The sequence below is a fragment of the Numida meleagris genome, chromosome 2 (genome assembly GCF_002078875.1).
Source record: "Numida meleagris isolate 19003 breed g44 Domestic line chromosome 2, NumMel1.0, whole genome shotgun sequence".
Taxonomy (NCBI): Eukaryota; Metazoa; Chordata; class Aves; order Galliformes; family Numididae; genus Numida; species Numida meleagris.
Genome location: NC_034410.1, coordinates 16689067 through 16711471, shown reverse-complemented (window position 1 = coordinate 16711471; position 22405 = coordinate 16689067). Strand labels below are relative to the sequence as shown.

Below are 22405 nucleotides of genomic sequence, written 5' to 3'. Positions count from 1 at the left end.
GGGGGCTTCCTGGCCTGGTGGAACCCAGGAGAAGGGTTTCCGTATCTTGGTCTATGTGGTAAGGTGAGAACTGAACTTACCTCCTTAGTAGTTTCTGGAACTGAATTAATGATCCAAGGAAAGTATAGTTGAGTTAAAAGCTGTTTCCACAATTATTTTTAACTAATTGACTAATGCTAATTAAAGTCTGCTTTTGAACAAACCCGGTTATAAACAATTCATGGAGGTCAAGACATGTTGTTTTTTCTTTTTCTTAAAGGAGTCACTTGCCTGCATTCCTCGTAAGGAATTTTCTGTCTACATAAGATGTCTTTTAATTTTTATACTCCTAATACAAGCGTAAATATTCTCTTCTTAGTGGCATGACTATGTGTATTTCTTATGGTTATTTCAGGAAAAAGTTGTCATACAACATCCATGTGTTAACAAGGCATATTTAAGGCATACAGGAGGCTGAATGCCTGGAGAGAAAGGTTTCTGTGTTGTGTATTCATGACGTTTTATTTACATCTGTGTAACAGAAAAACCCATGCAGTGTATGCTTTATGACTGTATGTATTATTTAAAAATACATACAAACGTGTTGCCACAACAAAAGCCAGTGACCTGTCTTTAATTTCCTGGCACACCCTTAAAGGCACAAACCAGTTTGTGAAGGGGCCGGCTTGCAACTGGAAGTTGCTCCATGCCAGTGAGGCAAGGAGTGCCTGATTCCTCCCGTAAAGTGCTTATGCATGTTTCGTCCCAGCGGTGTTCCTCCCTTCTTGAGTTCTAGCTGATAGAAGCTGTGGAGTTCCTCCTAGGATAACCCTGGAGATAACATTTCCAAAATTACAGTAAGTGCATGACATACGTGAACATGTTTGCAGTAAAGGTTATTTTTATGTTCTGAAATGTCAGTGGGGGTCAGCAGCAATCTGCGGGGATTAGGTGCTCTTCTCAGTAGAACGTGGAGCCTCTATGGAGTCTCTTTCTTGGAGATTCTCAAAAACTGCCTGGACATGGGCCTGGGTAACCTGCTGGGTGTCCCTGCTGGACCAGGGGCTGGAGCAGAGGTCCCTGACAACCTCAGTCTTTCTGGAATTGTGTGCTGTGAAGTGGAGGTGTTTACTGTGTGCTTTAAACTGTTGTTAGGCAATAAAAGGACTTCTCATTTTTCCTATGAAGGCTTTTGGTAATAGTGATGGGCAGCAGGGAAAGCTTATGTTGTCAGAGAAAGGTGCAGTTTTACACCATCCTCCAGCAGTCTGAGAACAGAAAGTTTATCCTGGCTTACTTAAAATATAGGAGGAGCTCTACAGAGAAATCAGTTCGTTCTGTCCTTTTAAAGCCAGAAGAAACTTTATGTGAGATTTATGTGTGCCACATGAGGTATTGCTGCTGCAGTACAAGTACCTGAAGAGTGATGGCTTTATGGTGAGAAGGAACTGCAGTATTTGGACTTTTCCTTTGGTTGGTAACTGCTAAGGTTTTGAGCTAGTGGAGCTCAGCATTTTGAGCTACAGAAGCTGAGTGGCTGCTGGGCTAGTCATACAGGTTGGGGGGGGCAATAACTAGAGCTAGCTTGGGATGGATTCTGCATCTATCCTGATGGGCAGTGAATGTGTTTGAGTCTCTGGATGTACCTTTTGGCAGGTCTTCTGTCTATAGTGGTTCTGAGTTTGGTTTATTGTGTTTTAAAAAACCATTCAGATTACTTGAGCAGCATAATGGTTCATAGGCTGTTCTGAGGGATTAGATGGAAATAACCACCAAATTTCCCTCTGCAAATGGATAATCATAATGTTTCCAGATGGCTTAGGTAGTTTTGCCCCAGTCAGAATCAGGAAGCTAGGAATGAGCTTAGACAAAGGTAGGCAATATGCTTTCTGTTTGCTCTAACAGGGGTTCTGTGGAAGTAGACAGTAAGCCAAAGGTGGTAATAGAGCTGTCTGATAAAAAGCACGGCATACTTCTTGGCATTGCCACAGGAATAGCTTTGGAAAAAGTGGTGGTTAGTTTTATTCATGCTAATATTTTTCTTCTGGAAATTGCAATTTCATCAAAATTATGTTTTCCCTGCTGGAAAAATGAGATTTCAGTAAGACTTCGATTTTTTTTTGTGTGTGGATGGCAGAGCAGCAAAGAGCAGTGCATCTTGCTACAGGGAAAGCTCCACTTTCAAGTCGATTCTATTTCTGTATTACTTTTTAATTTTCTTCATGTGCACAATGAAGCAAAAATCACCTGAAATAAACACTTAAGTTTTACCATACACGATGCTTTAATTTACCTGAAGTCATTTTTAATTGTTCTCCATTTCCCACAAGGAAAACCCTCCTGTTAATCCTGGATTGGGATGATGTTGCTCAAAAACAAACAAAACAAACCAAGTGGAATTTTCCACTGAGATGAGTCTCAGTTCCAGAAAATCAGATCTATATTGTTCGACTGTTGATATAATTAATGGAATCATTGCTTCATGTCTTTAGTGTTATCAGGCTATCTAAGTAGTGCAGACTACAATAGCATTACATTACATGCTAATAGGATAGCAATTATCCTGTTGTATTTGCTCTGGTCTCCACCTGGGTTGGGCATGTCAAAATATTCCATATGGCTGTAATCTCACACTTGAGTTCATGAAGCAACACCTTCTGGAATTTTGTCTTGTGGACACATGCCAGTTGATTAAACTTGTTGATTTACAAGTTCATGATCGTTAGCGAAGCCCTTGCAATTGTGCATCACCCCAGCATTAATCACATGCTATCAGCTCTTAGAAGGATTTGTACTCTCTGGTCTTATTCTTTAGGTACTGCCTCTGTCCCAGTATTTTATTTGGTGGCTACTTTTAATGGGTCCAAATTCATAATGCTGAGAGGTGCACATTATCTGTGACAGCAAGCCTGAGCAGTAATTACTTGGGATGACTTAACTCTTGGAAACTCTTTCATGTACCTTCCTGAGGAAGAGAACAGAGCAAGGTTCAGGCTGCCCTGGAGGTGTCTGTGCAGGCAGGCTTTACTCTCAAGAGGGTGGATTATGTTTTCCACAAAAGCTTCCAAATTGCTGTGTGCACAATTCTTGTGGATTTTTGTGTGTGTGTGTGTGTTCAGGAGCTTTCTATGTACTGCCCTATGGGCCTTGATACGACTGTGGACCTTACGTCCTAATGCCACTGTGTTGCAGGTGGGACAATGCTTGTTGATAGGAACTTGCTGAGAGAGAATTGCAACCTGGAGATGAGAAAAAGAGATAACTGGACTCAGCCATTGCTCTCATGCTACCTCCTGTCATCTTCTGCTGAAGAACACTGAGAGGCCAACAACCATGGGGCACAGATCAGATGTAGGAAGTCAATGGACTAGAAAAGAGCTGTGTAAACATAAATTGCTGGTACTACAAAAGAGGCCAGAAGTGTGGAATTATGCTTTTTTTTTTTTTCTCCCTATGTTTGACAATTGTAAATTGAGCTTAGAATTGAGCGTGACATTGAAGTGTGGAATTTTTCCAATGTGGGATTGAGCAATGCATCGTGCTGAGAACAGCATTTTAAAAGCTGAAGTGCTTTTTCCATAGATAAGGTGGGAATTCTGAAATGTAGAGGATAATACAAAGGCCAGAGCTTGTGCAGTGCTAAGCACCTATGACAAAAACACCATCAGCTGATGGTTTTCAGAATCCTGTGGAAAGGTCTGAAGCTGGCCATCTCTTCTCAGAGTCAGCATGACTCTCTCTAGTTTTATATTTTAAAAACAAACATTTCAGAGTTCTTAAATTCATGCAAGTAACTCAATAGTCTTAAGCCCAACCATTATCCTTTTAAGTCAGCATGCAAGTATAAAAGATGAATGATGGTCTTTTCAAATGAACTCGAGGCAAAAACCTCCACACCTCTACTGAAGCAGTAATCTTGCTGGTGGGTGGGCAGGAGTTATATGTCCTTAAATGGTGTTTCTATTCATATCTGAATTTTTGCCAAAGAAAATTTTCTAAATAAGTCTGGCTCTCTGGAAGCCAGTTGTAGGCTGCATTTACTTCTGGATGAATCTGGATTAAAAAATTTGCAGCATAGCCTTAGTGTATTTGAAACTCTTCAAAAATTATAGGGCATTTCTAGACTTTGGGCTTTACTCCCTTTGCCTTGTACAGATGGTTTCTTTCGCACACCTACAGATTCTTCCCTATCTCTACCAATTGTTTTCCTCTTCTTACTTGCTGCCTCTTTCTTCTCTGTCACTGCTGCTTTCACACTCATTTTCTTTCCACTATTTGCTACCTTTTCCCTCAGCTCATAGCCATGTGGCTACCTAAGCCATCATAAAGATAATGTTGGTGCCCTCCTAATTCCAGTTCTGGGATAACCTTGTCCGTCTCCTGTAGGTTGCCTCTCTTCCCTCAAAGAGCAGCAAAGTACACCAATCTGAAATATGGGATGGCTGAAGTGCCCTATATGGGCCGTAGAGCAGGCGGTGCTTTTGCTGCTGGAATATCCTCCTGTGCAGGCTTCAGTCGACTGGTTTTGCTGTCTTTCCCCCAGGATTTGGCCTCACAGTATCATGCTTTTAATTACTTGCTCAAATTATGTTAAAATGCTTGTAGGTGACACGTTAGTGAGCATTAGTAGATTTTTTCCCTCCCCAAATGTTTCCCATTTTCATTTAAATTTGATTATTCACAAATACAGAGGAGAGACACTACCATATCCTGAATTGGTGCAGTGCATGGTACTGATGTTCTTGCATCCACTTGACCATTGATGAATCCTGCTTTCAGTCTGGCCCATGTGTTTTTTAATTTGTCATTGTGTTTCTCTGTCTCTTAGCCTGTTGTGACACTGTCAGTTCTGAGCAGCAATTTGCTGAGCTTTAAATAACTCAAGTTTTGAACTTTCTGACCAGTATTATTAAATAGTGACAGGATTAGTCAAGGAGAAAAGAAAAAAGGTTATTGACGAGCTGCCCTAATGCTACTGAATGGACAAAAATTGGCCCTGTCATTCTTGTTCCTACTTTTGGGAATCTTAGAGTAATTACAATCAGCAAAACCAGCCAAGCTGTACGAAGCTGAAGTTGTAATGCATTTTTTTTCTGATGATCTGCCTTCCCCTCTCAATTATATACACATATATTTTAAAAGATTTTGAAGTTAACAATTGCTTTCTCTTGCAGTATGTGCATCAGATAACCAATGTGCCAATGGAAAATTAAAGGCAAATATTCAATCAGAATATAATAATAATAATAATGATAAAAAAAAGTGGAGTAGACAGCAAATGCAGCTGATGCTCAGGAGGACTGGTTGGGTCCAGTCCCACCTCTGATGTTTTGGTTAGTTAAAAGCCATGATTATGTTCCACATGAACTGCAACTTTGCATGTGTGTTTTGCATCTATTAAGTATGTTATGGAGAGGATACAGACGGAGATGAAACTGTTATGGAGGATTTGAGATGGAACGAGTATGCTAATGAGCCTATGCAAAAATGCATCTATTAGCCAGATGGTGAGTTACACTGGCATTGACTTCTGTTTACCATCTGTTTAATTCCTCAGAAAGAGATAGGAAAGAAGCTAGAAGTGATGTAGAGGAACAACAAACAGTAATAGAGTAGTAACCTTCACAATCTGTCCTGAATGTTGCCTTTCTCAAATAGTTAAATACCTGTTTCTTGTTTCTGGCAGGGGATAGCAAACTGCTGAGAACTCGGTGAGTTCTCCAATGCTTAGTTCTCCTCTGTGTCCCCATCCTCAGCATCTCATGAAAAAGGAAGACTCGCAGTCCCTCAGTGAGAAAAACACTTAAAATTGTTTAAAGCAAATTACAGCAGCAACAACAACAACAATAATAAAAGCTTTAAACTGCTAAACAATTATTATCACTGAGAGGAAAAAGGTCCTGAATTTAGAGAAGGAAAAACTTAAGGTCAGGACAGTCCAATAACTGTATTAAAAACTTTCCTTTAAATGCAGTTTGCAGTCTTAAACATTTCAAGCTATGTTTCTTAAACATTTCAAGTGATAAAATCAGAAGAAAATAATAGCCCAATGTTATACTGACAGAGGTGAATATTTTAGGCTGAAAGTGGAAAATTCCAAGTTGCTTAACAATGTCCTTATGCAAAGGCACTTAAATCTCACATTTCATGTTTGCTTGCTCACTAGAGGGTAGCAGAGAGAAATAGAGAGAGAGCATTTTAGCACAGCTTGCGCTCAGTAGAGATGAGCACACTTGCTGTAGTTTCTGCAGTCTCAGACACGTCTGGTGCCCTTCAGGCTCCTTGCTAAAGTGGAGGGTGAGTGTAAACCAACACTGTAAAACTGAATTCACTAAATCATTCTAAATCATTCCTGGTTTTAACGTTGCTCACAATTGAATGTTTTATTAGCTTATAAATACAGGCATTTTCAGGATACACATTGTTCAGGAAGAGCATTTTTGCCATGACTGTATTGTGAGTAGGGGACACTGTCCCATGTGAGCAGACAGATCATTTTAAAACAATACCTTGAACTTGGAGGGATGCAGCACTTCAGGGCTGGCATGAATCGCACTGAAGTCAGCGCCTGCAGCCCAGAATCTCTCACTGCCACCACGTTAAATACTTGGACAAAAGAAGCTGTTGCACTGTGCATGGCTGTCCACCTGATTAGCTCACCCCTTGAGTGGGTTTGGAAGGCACACTGGCTCAAAGCAGGGGCTAGGAACTAGTTGGGGGAACACGTCTGTTCTCATTGTCATCTCCAATCCCTTTTGACATTTCAGTCCTCCAGTAATATAGACCTTGTGGCATTAAATACTGCCTGAAATTTCAACAGGTTTCAGTGTGAGTTACTTCTATCCTTCCAGGGAATACAATGAGAAGAGCTTCAGAAAGATGTGTTGAAGTCTGGCCATACCCATACCCATACCACACTCTTATAGTATTAACAGGCAAGCCAAAAATGTTGCTCTATAGCAACACACCCCTGCCATCAATATATATTGATTGCAGTGTACACTCTTAGGTATTTAATAAAGAAGATTTTGAAGTTATGCAGTTTTACGAGGTGTTGTTAGAGGTAATGTTTCACTGGCTGAGGCTGGTATTATTACTGTGTTAGGAATCGCTCTTTTTTTCCAAATAATTCATATTGTGGTTTGCCTTTGTTTGCCTGTGATACAGAAAATGGTCTCAGGAACAGATTACCTGAAGTATTTTGCCCATCTTTGTTGTGTGTAAACTTGAGTTTATGGCAGTAAGAAATGGCATTTCATTAAATAGTGGGATGATTGTCAACAAGAGAAGCCATCTATACTTTATATTTAAAGTGTACTTGCTTCCCTAATAACAACTCAAGGTCCAAAGTAACACCTTTTTGTACTGTGCCTGTAAAAGAAGAGTATGGACTGAAAAGCTGTGTCTCCATCCTGCCCTTCCCCTTAGTGTCCACATGCACATGCATAGATGAGGCATGCCTGAGGCATCCTCTGGCCCTTGCAACCTTTGAAGCTTTTGCAGGAGGTGCCTTTGTGCCAGCCTTGCATTGCAGTTGGCATGGGGAGTTTCTTAGGTGTAACCCAGCCTGATGTTCTGCCCATCAAGTGGCTTCTGTGAAAAAAAAAAAGACATCTGGGAATCCTTTGAATGGATCATCTCTTTCCATTAAAACCTTTGTCAGTTTCTACCTTGCTTCTGGTCTGAATTCCACAAAAGGACTGAAAGCCACAGAGGGGATTCATAAATGTACTCCTTATTAAATATTATGTGAAATAAAAAAGAAAGTATGTTGGTGTAGAGAACCATCCTCCTTGTTCTGCTGATTCAGATGTTTTGTGATTAAACATGTAGAAACCAAAATTGAAATATAGACTCACATTGTACCCTGTACAAGAAATTAAATATGGTCCTTTTCATCAAATTGATTTACCACAGCAGTCTTCAAAGACTTGAGAGATTTGGAAGCTTTGTGTTGCAGCAGACAGATGTCCTGCCTATGGTTGAAGCTTTATAGTGTTTCACTTATGGATCATGATGATGGATCATGTCTCTGCTCTGTTCTTTTATCTCTGTTATAGAGGACATTTTGGACTTAGATTCATACCAGGGAGTGTAAATAATGTAATTGGTTCTGATGTGCTCCAGTGAGAATGAACCATCAGATGAGCAAAGGCCAGATGACATCTCATCTACCTGAAATCTAGATTGGAATTAGCTAAAAAAACCACAACAGTTATGTTGCTTATTCTCAATGAGCTTCTTCTGTATTTTAATAAATTATTTTAAAACAACATTTTAAAATGAATTCCTACAAAATTATGGAATTTATTTTTATATATATATATATACATATAAATCTAGGTATTCACTCCTACTGTAAAGCTGCTCAGGAAACTGAGATTTGGATAGCAGTTCAGAGACCATCACTCCTCCACAGCAGTAATTAGTTAAGTATTAGTAAACTACTTACTCCTCTTTCCTTCATCACAGGATGTTCACATCTGCTTTCCCCCCTTACTTTATGTCTGTGGTTTTCAGCTCCTCCTTCTCCATTCCAATCTGCAGATTTCTGTACAGCAAATGCCCCCAGCCTGCCAGTGTGCTCACTTGTCTTGAGAGGAGCCTACCACTTTCTACTACCATGTTTGTGCAAACACTTTAATGCCTTTCAGAATTGTGTCATGTAGTGTGGAGAATATAAGCATCTGTGATATATCAATAATAAGTGCTCCACTATGGTGTGCCCATAGAATCACAGAATTGCTCAGGCTGGTAAAGACCTTCAAGATCATCAAGTCCAACCACAACCTAGCCATACTACCCCAACTCTAACAACCCACTGCTAAATCATGTCCTTGAGCACCACATCCAGACGACATCCTGAAGAAGGTACGTTTCTGACTTTCCATGTCCCCATCTTAGCATTCATGTGTCATGTTCCAGTTAAAAATAGCTGTTTTGAAGTTCACATTTGTCCAGGATCCTGCTAGCAGTTATACAACATGTTGTATATACAAAACTCCCACCACCCCTTGCCACCAAACAATATGAGCAACAGTCTCTCTCAATCTTAGGACTTTGATATTTCTGTTATTTTGATCTTATGGGCAATAGCGGTGTTTGCAATGCTACCTCCTGCCTCTGGTTTTGTTTTGTGGTCTTTTCTCTTGTGCTTTCATCCAGTGCTTTTTGCCCAGAATTTTCTAAAAGATAAGCACGAAATGGCTTATGGGGTCCTACCCTCTGGGTTCTTAAACCCTTAAGTAGGCTGAAAAAATGTCCCTTTCTTTGGCTTCTCAAGCTGCTTTTTACACAGAAGTGATGTTTCCATAGTTTAAAGACTTTTTTTTCAAGAGAAAACTTGTTTTACCAATATCATGCACATCATGACAATGCATTAGTATAGACACCAAGGTGATGTTAGTGCTGTTGGACACTCATGTTTTAAGCTGAGCTACTCCTGAAGTTAAGGATCCTGCTTTCTGCAGTGTTAGCCTTCTGGTGAGTCTGAATATTTCTCTCCTGATATTTCCAACAGATGTTGTCTCAGTATGGGGGGAAAAAGGAGCTTCACCTTCATAATCGAAGTGCACACAGGAGTCCACAGTATTGAATAGCACTCGTGCAATATCGAAGTGCCAAACAATGATGAAACAGAAATGTAAAGATTTTTCTTCATCCCTGCTTATCTGTCTCATCTGCTTGTTTCCTTCTTTAATCTGCTTTGTGTTGGTCAGTGTACATGTGTTGTTTTATTTGTAAGCATGCCTATGTACGTTGAGTAGATGACAATGTTTCTATTGACACCATCAGATCATAAATAACAGTAATGTGGTTCAATGTGCATAGCATATGTCAATCAGTTTTTAAAAATTCTGTGAATTCTCTTTCACAGTACTTATAACCATCCAGAGGGTTTTACTTATATTCAGAAAAATTCAGTTCATGTGTGTGATGTAACCAAGCTGGATTGTTGGATTATTTTATTAGCGCATCAACCTTCATGGCCTCTCATTAATAAATAATTTGTTAAATTTCTGTGAGCATGGAATTATTATTCAAGAAACTATTGAAAATAATAGTTAGGAAGGCAAAAAGTCATCTACAAATTTACAGTTTATGTAAGGATAGCCTAGATTATGGAAAAGTTTCAGCACAGACCAAAATGTTTCTGAAGTAAAACTATCATGCAGAACCACACAGTGTACAAGTGGTAAATGTGCATACATGCACATCGGTCTCACAAACCGGTCAACTAATTTTCACTCGGTGCCAAACCTTGCATCATTGTTATTTCACACGAGGTGCTCAGCTCCTGCTGTGACTGTGCCAGCATGAGGGCACTACGTGGATAGCAGCAGCCCTTCCTTCCCTTCATCTTCTCATCCCTCTTTGAAATTGCCTTCTGTAAACTTCCGTCAACTTCTGGCAAGGTGCAAGTTACATTAGTTTGTAAGAAAAGAGAAAAGAGAACCTTAGACAAACAAAGCCGATAGTGATAGGACAAGGGGGAATGGCTTTAAACTAAATGAGGGGAGATTTAGGTTAGGTGTTAGGAAGAAATGTTATACTCAGAGGGTGGTGAGGCACTGGCACTGCTGCCCAGAGAGTTGTGGATGCCTCATCTCTGATGGTGCTCAAGGCTGGGTTGGATGGGGCCCTGGGCAGCTGGGTCTGGTGGGGGGCAACCCTGCTCATGGCAGGGGGTTGGGGCTGGGGGGGTCTTTGAGGTTACTTCCAACCCAAGCCATTCTGTAATTCTTTACCTTTCATAGCTTCAACAACAGAACACTTGTATAAACCAGAGGATATAGTTATTGTGACCCCCAAAGGATTATATGTATTTGCATGGTTAGGATCTTGTATAAATTGTTCAATACATGGGTGTGTGTAAGTGGCCGCATGTATGCAGTCTCATGCCTGAAGTGCATGCCAGCACTCAAGCCCTCTGTTTAGATTCCTTGTTCTCTTGGGACTGAGTAATCTTATTCTAAATTATCCAAAGCACTGCACTTCAAAATAGTACCACTGCATTTATTCTTTATGTAAGTGCCCTTGAATACAGGCATCCTAGGGAAACTTGGGCAGTGTACCTGCTGAGTGTGCATCCATGTAGCACCTAGAAATTTAGTTTGGATACTTGACTGACGTCGAGTAGTAACAGGTTATTACAATTTTTAGTCTTTGTGCATTATAGTAATAAAATCTGCAGATACTGTAATCTGTGAGTGCCTTTATCATTTGCTATTAAGGCCTTTTTCTGCCTCTCCCTGCTGATGTTTTTGGTTAAGAAGAAATGTGGGTTTTAAAGCTTGTAAGCGGCCAATTTCACATGGACCACATAAATGAGAGTTATGAAAGCACAGTGTGCTCTGCGCAGAAGGCCCATGCTGACCTTGCCTCCCCGAGGACCAGGAGCGTTTTGGCTGCCATTCCACACTCTTTCATTTTTATTGGATATTTGGAATATCTTCATTGAGAAGTTACTGGCCTTTGTTACAGATTTTAAGGGTATGACCTATAAGATATGGAGGCAGTGTGGATTGTCCGCAGGGTGCCTGAAGGTTTAATACTTTAAAATGTTTAATATATTCTCGCTGTCAGGAATGTCCAGAGAAGGGAGTGCAGGGGAAGCCGCCTTCTCCAGCAGTGCTTTCTTTGCAGCAATGGCAGCCCTTATTCACTGGGAATGAGAGAGTATTTCCACTGCTTTGGGTTTTTTTAATCTCCCTTGTACTAATGGATGGGGAAGTGTATTTTGCACATTACAAGCACAGATTTTCTCAGTAGGAAAAACACGTCGGTGTCAAATGGAGCTGTACAGCGGGCTCCAGTCCCTGGGGCTAGCTCAGGAAAGTCCCCTTTATGCCTAAAGGGAAATGGGTTATTTAGGTGAAGCCTTCCCTGCTTTATCTGTCAGGCATGCACAAACACAGGATTAGTGGATGCAGTGGAAGTTGCACAATAGTTTGTTGGTGCATAGCTTGTGTCTGTTGACCCCGTGCTGGTGCCGGGGTGCTAATGCCCAGACAGAGGAGTCAGCAGTCACTTTCACCGCTTCTGCTTCGTAAGAATAGTCAGTGCCTGGGGGATTAAATCTATTTGCACCAAGTCTCCATTGCAAAGTCCTCATGGCGGTGGTGGAAACAGTAGGGGGAACTACAGGTTTTCACAAAGTTATTCTTTTTTCTTGCTGAGGAAAAAGGCTAATTGCAGTCTCAGGAACTTCACGTCTCACTGGATGGTTTCTCGTGCTGATTAATAGGGGATGGGGCAGCAGTGGCTTCCTGGCTCACCTCCTGTCTGCTGAGCGCTGACATGTGAGTATGTGATGTGCACAGATTCCACGTCCTATCTGGATTCCAGCAATAATTTGTTTGGGTATCTCTGAGTAGAGCTAAATATGTTAACGATTTTATTTTTTTCTGAGTATTTCTGAATCTGGCCCTCATTTATCTTAATGATTTGTCTAACCTCCAGCAAGCTTACGAACAACTGCGTAGGCTAAAGAAGCCTCCAGAGAAGTAAGGCGGCTAACTTCATCCAAACTTAGTGGAATTTGGACATATAAGTTATTTATGATCTTTTGAAAGTCAAATTCAGAATACTGCCAGTTGTTTTTCTGCTTTCCAAAGAAGCACAGAGCAGCGCCGGTAAGTTTTATGTATTTATTTTTTTGCGCAGGATGGCGAATTGCGTGCGTCTCTTGGGGTATGTTTGTGCTGCATGCTCTGGCTGCTCTGCTGCAAGAAAGAAACTGCTTAATAATGTTAATTCAGTGTTTTCATCGGAAATCTTTGTTGTTGTTGTTGTTTCTAAGCAGGAATGAGTTCCTTCCTGTGTTTCCTTGTAGTCCTCTTGTAGCATTACAGGCTGGCTTTGTTCTTTTCTGTTCTCGCCCGGGAACTACCCCAGTTTCAACAGCTCGGCCGACTGCTTGCCAAGCCTGCTCCTCCCGCACCGCAGCGCAGCTCTGGGGGAGATGCGGGAGTTGTGGTACGGCAGCAGGCAAAGGGGCGGCGAGCAGCAGGAGCAGAAGGGATCTTAAAAGGCTGTGTTTAGACATATGCTATTGTAGTGTGCCAACAGATAGGATGTATCAGAACAAGAAGCAAAATTATTATGATTTTTTTTATTACTTAGGTTTAGTTGATCTTGCTATATAGGCTGCTCTTAGAGGTTACGTGGTGCATTGTTGACTTTCCCAAGTACAGCAGGGCTAGGGGAAAACAGCAGCAGAATCTGAAATATGCATTATTTTAAGATATACATATATATATATATGTACATATATATATATATATAATCGTTGGTCCTCTCCTCTCCCCTCGACTTTCCTGCTGCTGTCTGAGCAATGCACAGGCAATGACTCCTGCCTACAAAGAGATGCAGAACCCTCTGGGGCTTTGATCCCAGAGGGGAGGACATAAGGAAAACATTGAGAAGTACCCAAACAAGGACTTGAAAGAGGTTACTGGCAATAAAAAGGAGGTGGGAAGAGAAAAGAAAGCTCAGCCAGCTCTAAGCCCTTCAGCCCAACCTGGCTGCAGTCAGCTTCCCACCTCCAGGCTTCCCTTTTGGTTGTGAGGAGATTAGAAAGCTATCAGTGAGTGTGCATGTGGGTTTCGAGGACAGAGAGAGAACTAGAGAAGGATCCGACCTGTCCTGTCCTTCCTTGCATAGCATTTCCTTTGCTCAGACATTTAGAGAACCAGTAAAATACCACATGCACTGTTTGGTGTCATTAGTGCTTGTGCCCTCAGTAAGCCCTCAGGTCATTCAGCAAGTCCTCTCCAGTCTTTTGCATGTGGACTTTTTAGGTATTATTTTTTTTTTCCTTTGAAACTGACCACTGTTATTGAACAAGCATTGTTTGTAATTTACATGCACTTTTAGTTCTAATGTGAAGGATTAAAACATGAGTTTAACAAAACTGAAAAATGGATACTTTCATATAAATACAACTCAGTATTTCCTATACTCTGTGCTTGGCTTATATGAAGCAAATATTTCTATTTATTGCATCTGCAAGTACTAGAAGCGCTTTTAACAGTTCAGACGAAGGTCAATAGAAGCTATTTTACTTTTTCAAGAAGAAAATCTCAGAATAAGTCCTTCAAGTTAGTGCAAGATTTAAAGTTAAAGTGAAATGCTTGGCAGTTCTGTGGAGGCATTTGACCAAATTTGGGGATATCATGTGATGGCAGCCTGGAAGGCTGGGGCTGCGCATGTGTGTTTAACTGATATGATTAATATCACTACGACAGCTGAGTTCAGTAAAAATTCCCAATGCAACTGTTAAAGATATGTTAAGATAGTATATAGAGACATATTCCTGCAAAGATTAATGGTTTTTCATCTATTCTTGAAGTGCTCTTAAGTTTCAGAAAGTACTTCATGACTGTGTTGATATCTGTTTCATGTTATTAATGACTTAATTGTAATATAGATACAAGCTATTCATCTTCACATCCTGCTGACTTGGTGTTGCCAAACAGTTTCTGAGAAATGTCTGTTAAAACAAAAAAAAAAGAAGAGAAAAATAGGAGCATCAGTCCAATCATATGCATAAACCGTAGCAGCCTCTTGCAGGCTGTGACATCAGCCCCCCCTCCAGGCTGATGATTATCTCCTCTCAGGAAAGTGAAAAATGGCTTTGGGTAACGGATGAAAAAAAGATGGCATGAAGTTTCATGATTGCCATAAATCTTCACGCAAAAAGGCTCTGTAACAATGGCACAGCTCTCGGAAATGCACTTCTGAAATGTTCTGTATGAATCACCAGTTGTCTGTTTGGTTTTTTGGGAGGCACCATTGACTGAAGGCAGTGGTTTTAGATCCCAGCTGTGATTTTGCTGAAGGCAGTAACAGTTCTAGTAGTAAAGACAGCAAATTTTATTGCATGAACTCAGTCCAGTAGGTGTTTAAGAGTGTAAATTTTAGTCTGTGACACCACTTTTCTTTAAAGCTAAGAAAACAACTTGAAATAACTTGCTGAATTGGGATATATTACTTACAAAGTTAGCCATCTGCTTTGTCGTGCTCATCTCTTATGCCAAATGTTATCTATTTCTATGAATCACAAGGACTGGTGATTACCCTTTTACCTTCCCACTACTCTGAAAGTAGTGGGAAAATATTTTGACCAATGCAAAACTAATGGTAATAAACACCTTGATGATTGTGTGTTATCTGATACTAGCCTGTCAGCAGGCTAAAATGGTGTGCAAGTAGTGAGGGTGTAGAGAGGTCAAATGAAGTGTTCACTTATGTGAAGGAAAAGCATGCTTGAGTTAAAACCATGAAATAATTTTGTGTGTTGGGGACCGAGAGGGTGAAACTTCTCAGAATTTCGGCTCTTAAGACTGCTCCAAATTGAGTTGTGCTCATCAGGAATCCTGAGTCTGATGAGAGTTAAATCAGTGATTTTAGGGCTTTGTGGCACACTTGGTGTCACGTGATGGAGCTGCTGATGCTGAGTATCTCAGGAGAGCAGGTTTGCAGCAGCATGGCTGGCTTCTTGGAAGGGACCTCAGTATTATCTGTCAACTTGCTTTGCTGTCACTGGAAAGGAGTTTGGGGTTTTTACGCCTTTAATGTTGGAATGTAGTAAAAAAAAATAAACTTTTGAAGGTGAATGTCATTTAGAGGATAAAATCTGACCATAATCCAGCTTGTTGAAATATATATGATGCAATTCAATTTCCTGAGTCCTGTTGCCCCAGCTGTACTCTGACATAAATGGGGCGAGGCTTTTCAGTGACTTTTGAGGATTGGCCTTGTATATTTGTCTGTCTGTGCGCATAGAAAATAGAGCTGTGGCTTACTGAAGTGCATAAACTCAATTTTCCATTGTTCCTAACAGAGTGTAGTTAAATTACTGTAACTGATGCACCTTCATTTTCCAGTGCTAGAGTCCCAATTTGTTATGTCTAAGTAGGTATTTAATATCAGGATACCAATATTTGTAATAGAAAAAGCTTTAGATTTGAAAAACATTAGTAAATAAATGTGAGTAGATACAAAAGATTGCAGGATAAAATAAATGAAAAAGGAGTAAAGTATATTAACATCCTGAATGATCTTATGCCTCATCAGTGCAGAGCCTGAGGCTCAGCGGACCTGAAGTAATTCCTCACTTGTCTTAGTGAGCATACACAAAGTCTGACACCAGAGTAAGGCTTTGTTTTCTTTTTTTTTTTTCAAACGGCTAATTTTATCTGTTCCTTGTTCAATACTTGCTTCAACTTTCTTTCTGTGTGAAGTGCTGTAAATAACTGCAGATAAGATTGTGCCAAAGAACTTGTTGCACAGCACTGTATGTGTGGGAAATGCTTTCTAGCATTTCCTTCAGCCATTTTGAAACTTCTGGTTTTATGCTAATTTAACAGGAGTAATCACTTATAAATGTACGGAATGAGGGTTTTCTAAGGTGTTTTATAAAACAGATATCTACAGAGTTTGAAAGCAAGGCCTCTTGCTTCTAAGGCAGAATTTAGAAGCCACCAGGTTTGCAGCATCATTCTTTTCTCTCTCAGTAATTATTCCCTTATTTGATGCAGAGTGTAATTAGCTCTGCTCCCACCAGTGTCAGCAGGTTCTAGCCTTCACTTGTTGAGTTTCCTCCACCTTAGGAATCTGCAGTAGGTGTGTGGAAGCAAGGTGCAGTAATGCTCAGCACCTGAGGTTAAACATAGGCCTAATGGGCCTTCTTCAGTTGTGGGTTTCCTGGCAAATGAAGGAGGAGATCTGGACTTGCATGCAGGAATGCGCAGTGTGGTAAACAGAATGCAAAAGGTAGGAACGAACTTGCATTCTCTGCTGCTGCTGCCCTGGGGCAGCCATGCAGTCAGCTTGCAGTCTGGTGTGCTATGGAGATGAATGGTGAGATTTAGAGAAGAAGAGAAAAAAAAGAAGAGATTATTTTTTATCGTAGCTAATCCTTTTGTCTTTTTGTAGGCTGTTTTGATGCATTATATTCCTTACTTATTGAAAAAAATAAACAAAAAACTATTCCGCCACCAAGTTGCTTGTGTTAGGAGGTTTTGTCACTGGCTGCCATGAAGAAGGGCTCATGAGCACTATTTTCTCTACCATGTGCAAATCAGGTAGGTGTGTGAGGATCTATCTCAGGTAGCGATTAAAACTGCATTACTTATAAATACCATTACTTACAAATAGAGGCATGTGAACACAAGGGGAAAGCATGCTAACTTTGTTTTTGTTATCTGTAGATGTGTTTTGTTTGTTAACATATTGACTATAAACTACAAATCCATCCCAAAAATTAAAACTGAAGTTTGGATATTAAGAGCTGTTATTTTGATATGATTGCATTATCTCTTTAGTCCTTTTACAGATTGTGTCCATTAGTAAAACTGTTTTTTTTTTTTTTTTTTTTTTTTTTTTAGGAATGACATTCTAAACAATTTTTAATTTAGTTTTCCTCTTTGCACAGAATTTTATATTTACATAGTTCATTTCCAGCAGAAATTAAGAAATCTTGACTCAACCAATTAATTGTATGTTTGCTCTGATGTCTCAGACTAAAATCTGCAGCAAAAATCAGTGTTCCACATTTGTGGGATTCTTAATATACTTAGTGACCTAAAAAAGTATATAAGGAGTAAATTTGAGTGGCTGCAGTAGTTCAAAGTCTCTTGGCTTCATTCTACGTTACATAATTCTAAAAGAAAGAAAGAAAAGATATTTGATTTTTCCTGCAAGACCATTATGATATACCACACATTAATTTTGTGTGAGCAGGGATAAATAACAGTACCATCTGTTCCAGATGTTAAAATAGTTGAAGTTAAAAATATGAGTGAGGTGTAGCTGTTGCGACATGGGCATTCAGCAGGATGGGATCTGATCTCTTATATAGGTGTATGGGAACTGCCTCACCAAAATTTTAGACACATTTTCCAGCAGGGCGATCCACTCCCATAGAGCATAACCCCTGCATTCATTCCCTGGGCCAATGTTGGAGACCTTCAGCTCTGGAGAAGTGCAACGGGCAGTTCTGCACACCTGCCTTAGGTGTCTGCCTTCATCTGCCAGCTGTGTAAGGAGCACAGATACCTCAGCAGACTGATCCAGACAGGTTAACTGACTGCAATGCCTGTCTACCATGTTTCAGCTGAGGCACTGTGAAGTTGTAAGCACCGTCTGCTCTTTGAGTTGAGTTTGAGTTCCTCTACAGCCAAGAGCTCTGCAGGCATGGAGGAAACGATGGTGGAGCCAAGGCAGGGATTGGGGTGTTCACCTGTCTGGTTCCTGTTTCCAAGACAGCTTTTGCTTTTAAAATGCTTAACCAGTGGTTGAAAGTGTAAAATGCTTACATATGCTTCCATCACTGCTGCCACTACTGCAGTCTTGGCAACATCTCATTTTTCAGCACTTTTAAACAACTTAAGCTGCATACTGGAGTCTGCCTGTCTTGCAGCACAGCTGATCGGCAGATGCCTGTCTACCATAAGCAAGTGTGGGGGTAATTAAACTAATCCACAGGGAACCTTTCCTGGGAACATAAGGAAGGAGTCACTTACTGAGCTTTAGTGCCTAGGTGGTTAGGTAGTTCTGGAAAATGACTGCATGATGTCTGTCCTACAACTTAAATAGTTTTTAGTTTCACCTTGACATTTTATTTCCTTTGCACTTTGTCTTTCTGCTACCTCTGGGCTCCTGGGGGTACTCTTAGCATGTGGTGACTTTGTGGCTTCCTTCTCTCATCAGTGAATTATGGTTCATCACTCACACTTCTTAACGAAAGCTGAAACAACTGTACACTTAAACTGCTGCTGTCTAAATTTTTCTTAAACAGGCTCTTTCCTCTATTTTATGGAAATAATCAAGTGAGACACATCTTAGAGACGTTTGCGAGCTGATATTCCTGGCTTCTCTGATGTCTGTCAAGGAAGGGATTGCTTATGTCTTTTATCTTGGACTTGGAGGTGTTATTTGGATTTATGTGTGTGAAGGAGGGAAAACGGTGGTACAGGGAAAAGGAATTTTCTGCAGAGTACCAGTGCTGACAAATGAGTGTCACCTGAATTGCACATCGCCTGTGTTGTCTCTTGTCCTCTGTTCTCAGCGTACACTGAGAATGTCCAGGAAAATGAATTGCATTTTGCCTTTATTAACTACTTTACTATCCTCTGAAAGCGGCCTGATTGGGCCCTTCTTGCCCAGGTCGTGACAAGTGGAGGAGTTAATGGAGCTAGCACTTCTTTTTTCTAAATTGGAAGAAATCAAGAGGAAGGAATCAAGAGGAGAGGGTGGAAGTTCCTGCTCTGCAGATACTGCTTGTTTTCCTGCGCTGGTGCCCACAGACACTAAAACCAACATCGGAGAGAGAAATTAATCTAATGTTGCACATCCACACTTGTTCTAGAGCCAGTGGTGAATTTAGCACAATCATTTACAGCTTTTGTGTGTATCCTCAGGTCTCAACAATAAAGTTCCATCATAGTAAATGGAGGATTGTGGAAACAATTTCCAGATTAAGTCTTACGTTTGATCAGTTGCATTGCTAATGATATTAACTTCTTTTTTAAAAAATATAATGTAAATGCATAAAATAAAATGTAAATATATTTTATTGGGAAATAATCGTGTATAAACAAATCTGTTCATCAAGTAGTTTCAGCCACATAATATGCTAGAACATCACGTTGACAAAGAATGAGCTTTAGTTTTTAGAGATTTGGTTTTACAGTTTTTTCTCCATCTCCAGACACAGAAATGCCAGGTCAGACGTCAGTCTGTGGCGATACCTTTTTGTTCAATTCATTTGCAATTGTTTTCCCTTTATAGTAGTCTGTAATGAAAAGCTTTAGTAGAAGAATTTTTAAGGAAAAATTGAATTTCAGTCTAAGTGAGAAACTAGCACATAGGAATTGTAATAGATGGGGAAAGGCAAGAAAGTGGGGAAGGAAAAAAGGAAGTAATTTAGAAAAACAAGTTAAGGGAGATCTATGAAAAGATATGTCATTTGAAGCACAAAAATAATGAAATGATTGTAGAGGGAGAGTGGGAAGAAAAAGTGAAATTGCCAGTGGTTTTCTGTACCTTACTTACAGAAAATAGATCTGTAAATTCCCTCAGTAGCATTATTTGCCTTTTAAAAACCTATTTAATATCTGCAGTAAAAAAAAGTGTAGATGTGTTTCCCCATATTGGTCTTCCAGGTTAAATTGGTGGTGCAAACATTGGGCATTACAGCAAACCAGTTTTGTCTTACTCAGTCTTATGAGTGTGTGTACACAGAATGCAAAGATGCTGAAATGATAATTTTTCAGGTGATACCATATCATGCTTTGGGTGTTATTGGAGCAGTGATCAGTTATTTGGGTTGCAAAAACATCTGAAAAGTGATGGAGTTAGGATTGTTTGCAGGTAGAACAAGGCACAAATTGATTAGCAAATATTTTAATATTTAAAAATATAAAATCTAGAAATTCAGAGAGTAACTATCTACTTCACAAATCCTGTACCAGAGCTCAGCAAGCAAGGTTATGAATTTAATATTCTGAATTTCCATCCTGATACTTTCAAAAATAGCATCTAGTGAGTCACCTGTTGGACAAACTCTCTTGGTATTGAAGAGTGCTCATTAGGAGCAAACCTCCTGCTGCTGCATTTCAGTAGGCCCAAGGATTTAGGCATTTGTTTCAGGAGAGGGCTGCTCTTAATTCACAAGTCAGGCACTGCTACCTGTGTCAGGCAGAAGGTGCTGAAGCAGAACTGGAGGTTGATGCCCACAGACAGAGAGGCAGTTCCCTTCTGCACAGTGCTGCAGTAGCACAGGTTCCCAGGGCTGCTCAGGCTCAGCTCCTTTGGCCATTTACTAACATTCTTCATGCTGCTCCTGTGGCAGACTTTTTCTTTAGGTACCCTAAATCATGTTCACCATCATTCATTCTTCAGATCTAGTAGATTATTTGAATTTAAAGCGTGAAAGGAGTTCTTCAGCAAATAATGGCCTCCATTTTCAAACTAAATTAAAACTAATAAAACACTTATGTAAAAACAACCTTGGAAAAAATTACAAGCTGTATTGGAATAGAGGATCAGTTAAATTTATTTCCCTGAACACAGCACACTTTATGGATTTTTCCTCCAACCTCAGGATACTTGAAAGGTAGAGAAACTTCATTCACAAGACTGTAGGTCAACCAGCAGAACAAACCCCTGTTTTATCCACAAAGACCCCAAATTTAACAATCTATGTGTAATAAATATGATTGCATGTGGACGATGCAAACTAAACAAGTTACAAAACTTGGAGGAAAACCAGCTAGACAGTCTTGATCCAGTTTGTGTCTCTGATTCACTCTGAGGTGGTCTCTGGCATCCCTGCTTCAAAAAGGAGCTATCATTTGGCATGCCTGCAGCATCATCCCTCATGTCGCAGGCCTGCAGTGAGCCTACTCGTGTCCCGCCATGGTCAGTCCCAGCAGAGGGGAACATTTCACCACTGAGCTGGCCACCAAAGTCAAAGCCCAGAGGCAGCCAGTTTGTGGGGCTGGGAAGTAGGATAGGTGCTCTCATTGCTGATTTCTTGCTTGTGTCTCCATCTCTGAGAGGTCACAGCCTCTTCATGATAAGGACAGTGAGGCAAGTTGAAGTATTTGAAGAAGGCCATGGTGTAAACGCAGAGATAGGAAAAGATGAGCTGTGGCATTTTTCTCGATCGGACATTTCTGTAGTGGGAGTGAGGAAAAGGGGTTTGGGCAGATGAAGGCTGGATTTATCCAACAGTATGTAGATTCTACTGCTCTGTGAAATGTGTTGTGGAAAAGGCACCATATAAACTGACATATATAAACTGTAAGCATGTGTATAAACTTGAACACACTCTGGAATAACTTCTGGACTTAATCTAACTGAATGAGAGCTACTATTAATAGTTTAGTGTACCGTGTTATGTCCCTTGTGACAGAATGTATGCACGATGAACTTGATATGCATCTCTAGGATGGCTGTGCTTGTCCCTAGCAGGTCATGGCAACGTTCTGTGTGCTGATGGACAGCAAAAAGAAGAGAAAATGTACAAAACTCCTATTTGTCCATAACTTCACAACTCTGTCCTTGCTACCCCCATCTAATCTGCAGTTCCTAACTTCTCCTGGTGATGTATGAGAACATCAACATTATGATATCCTTCATTGAAAGATGTGGTGATAAAGCTTTAACATATCTTTACACAATACTCTCCCAATCCCAAGTGTATTACAGCCAGGTTATTCCCTGCTATGTCATTCTTCCTTCTCTACCACCTCCACACCCAAAAAACCCTCCCCCTCCAAAAAAAAAAAAAAAGGAAGTACAACAAATGTCCCATAAGCATCACATGTTATGGCCACAGTCTGGGTTCAAGTGTATTTCAGTGGGTGGAGTGGTATCTTCTACTTAAGATGAGAAATACAGACTTCCAAAAAGG

At 40.3% G+C, this 22405-nt stretch overlaps 1 protein-coding gene and 1 long non-coding RNA gene across 4 annotated transcripts in view; both read left to right on the top strand.

The window, feature by feature from the left end:
- Positions 1-22405, top strand: part of KIAA1217 (KIAA1217 ortholog) — a 354365-nt gene that overhangs the window by 63580 nt on the left and 268380 nt on the right. For 2 of the 3 annotated variants that reach the window (XM_021389180.1, XM_021389181.1), the window contains exon 1: positions 671-836. The exons of the other annotated variant lie outside the window; for it this stretch is intronic. The gene's annotated coding sequence lies outside the window, so the exon portion shown is untranslated. Of the gene's footprint in view, positions 1-670; positions 837-22405 lie in introns of those variants that run through there. 3 annotated transcript variants of the gene reach the window in all.
- LOC110395085 lies at positions 16350-19644 on the top strand. Its single transcript, XR_002436145.1, has 3 exons — positions 16350-16758; positions 16921-17069; positions 18785-19644. It is a non-coding gene; the product is annotated as an uncharacterized LOC110395085 (long non-coding RNA).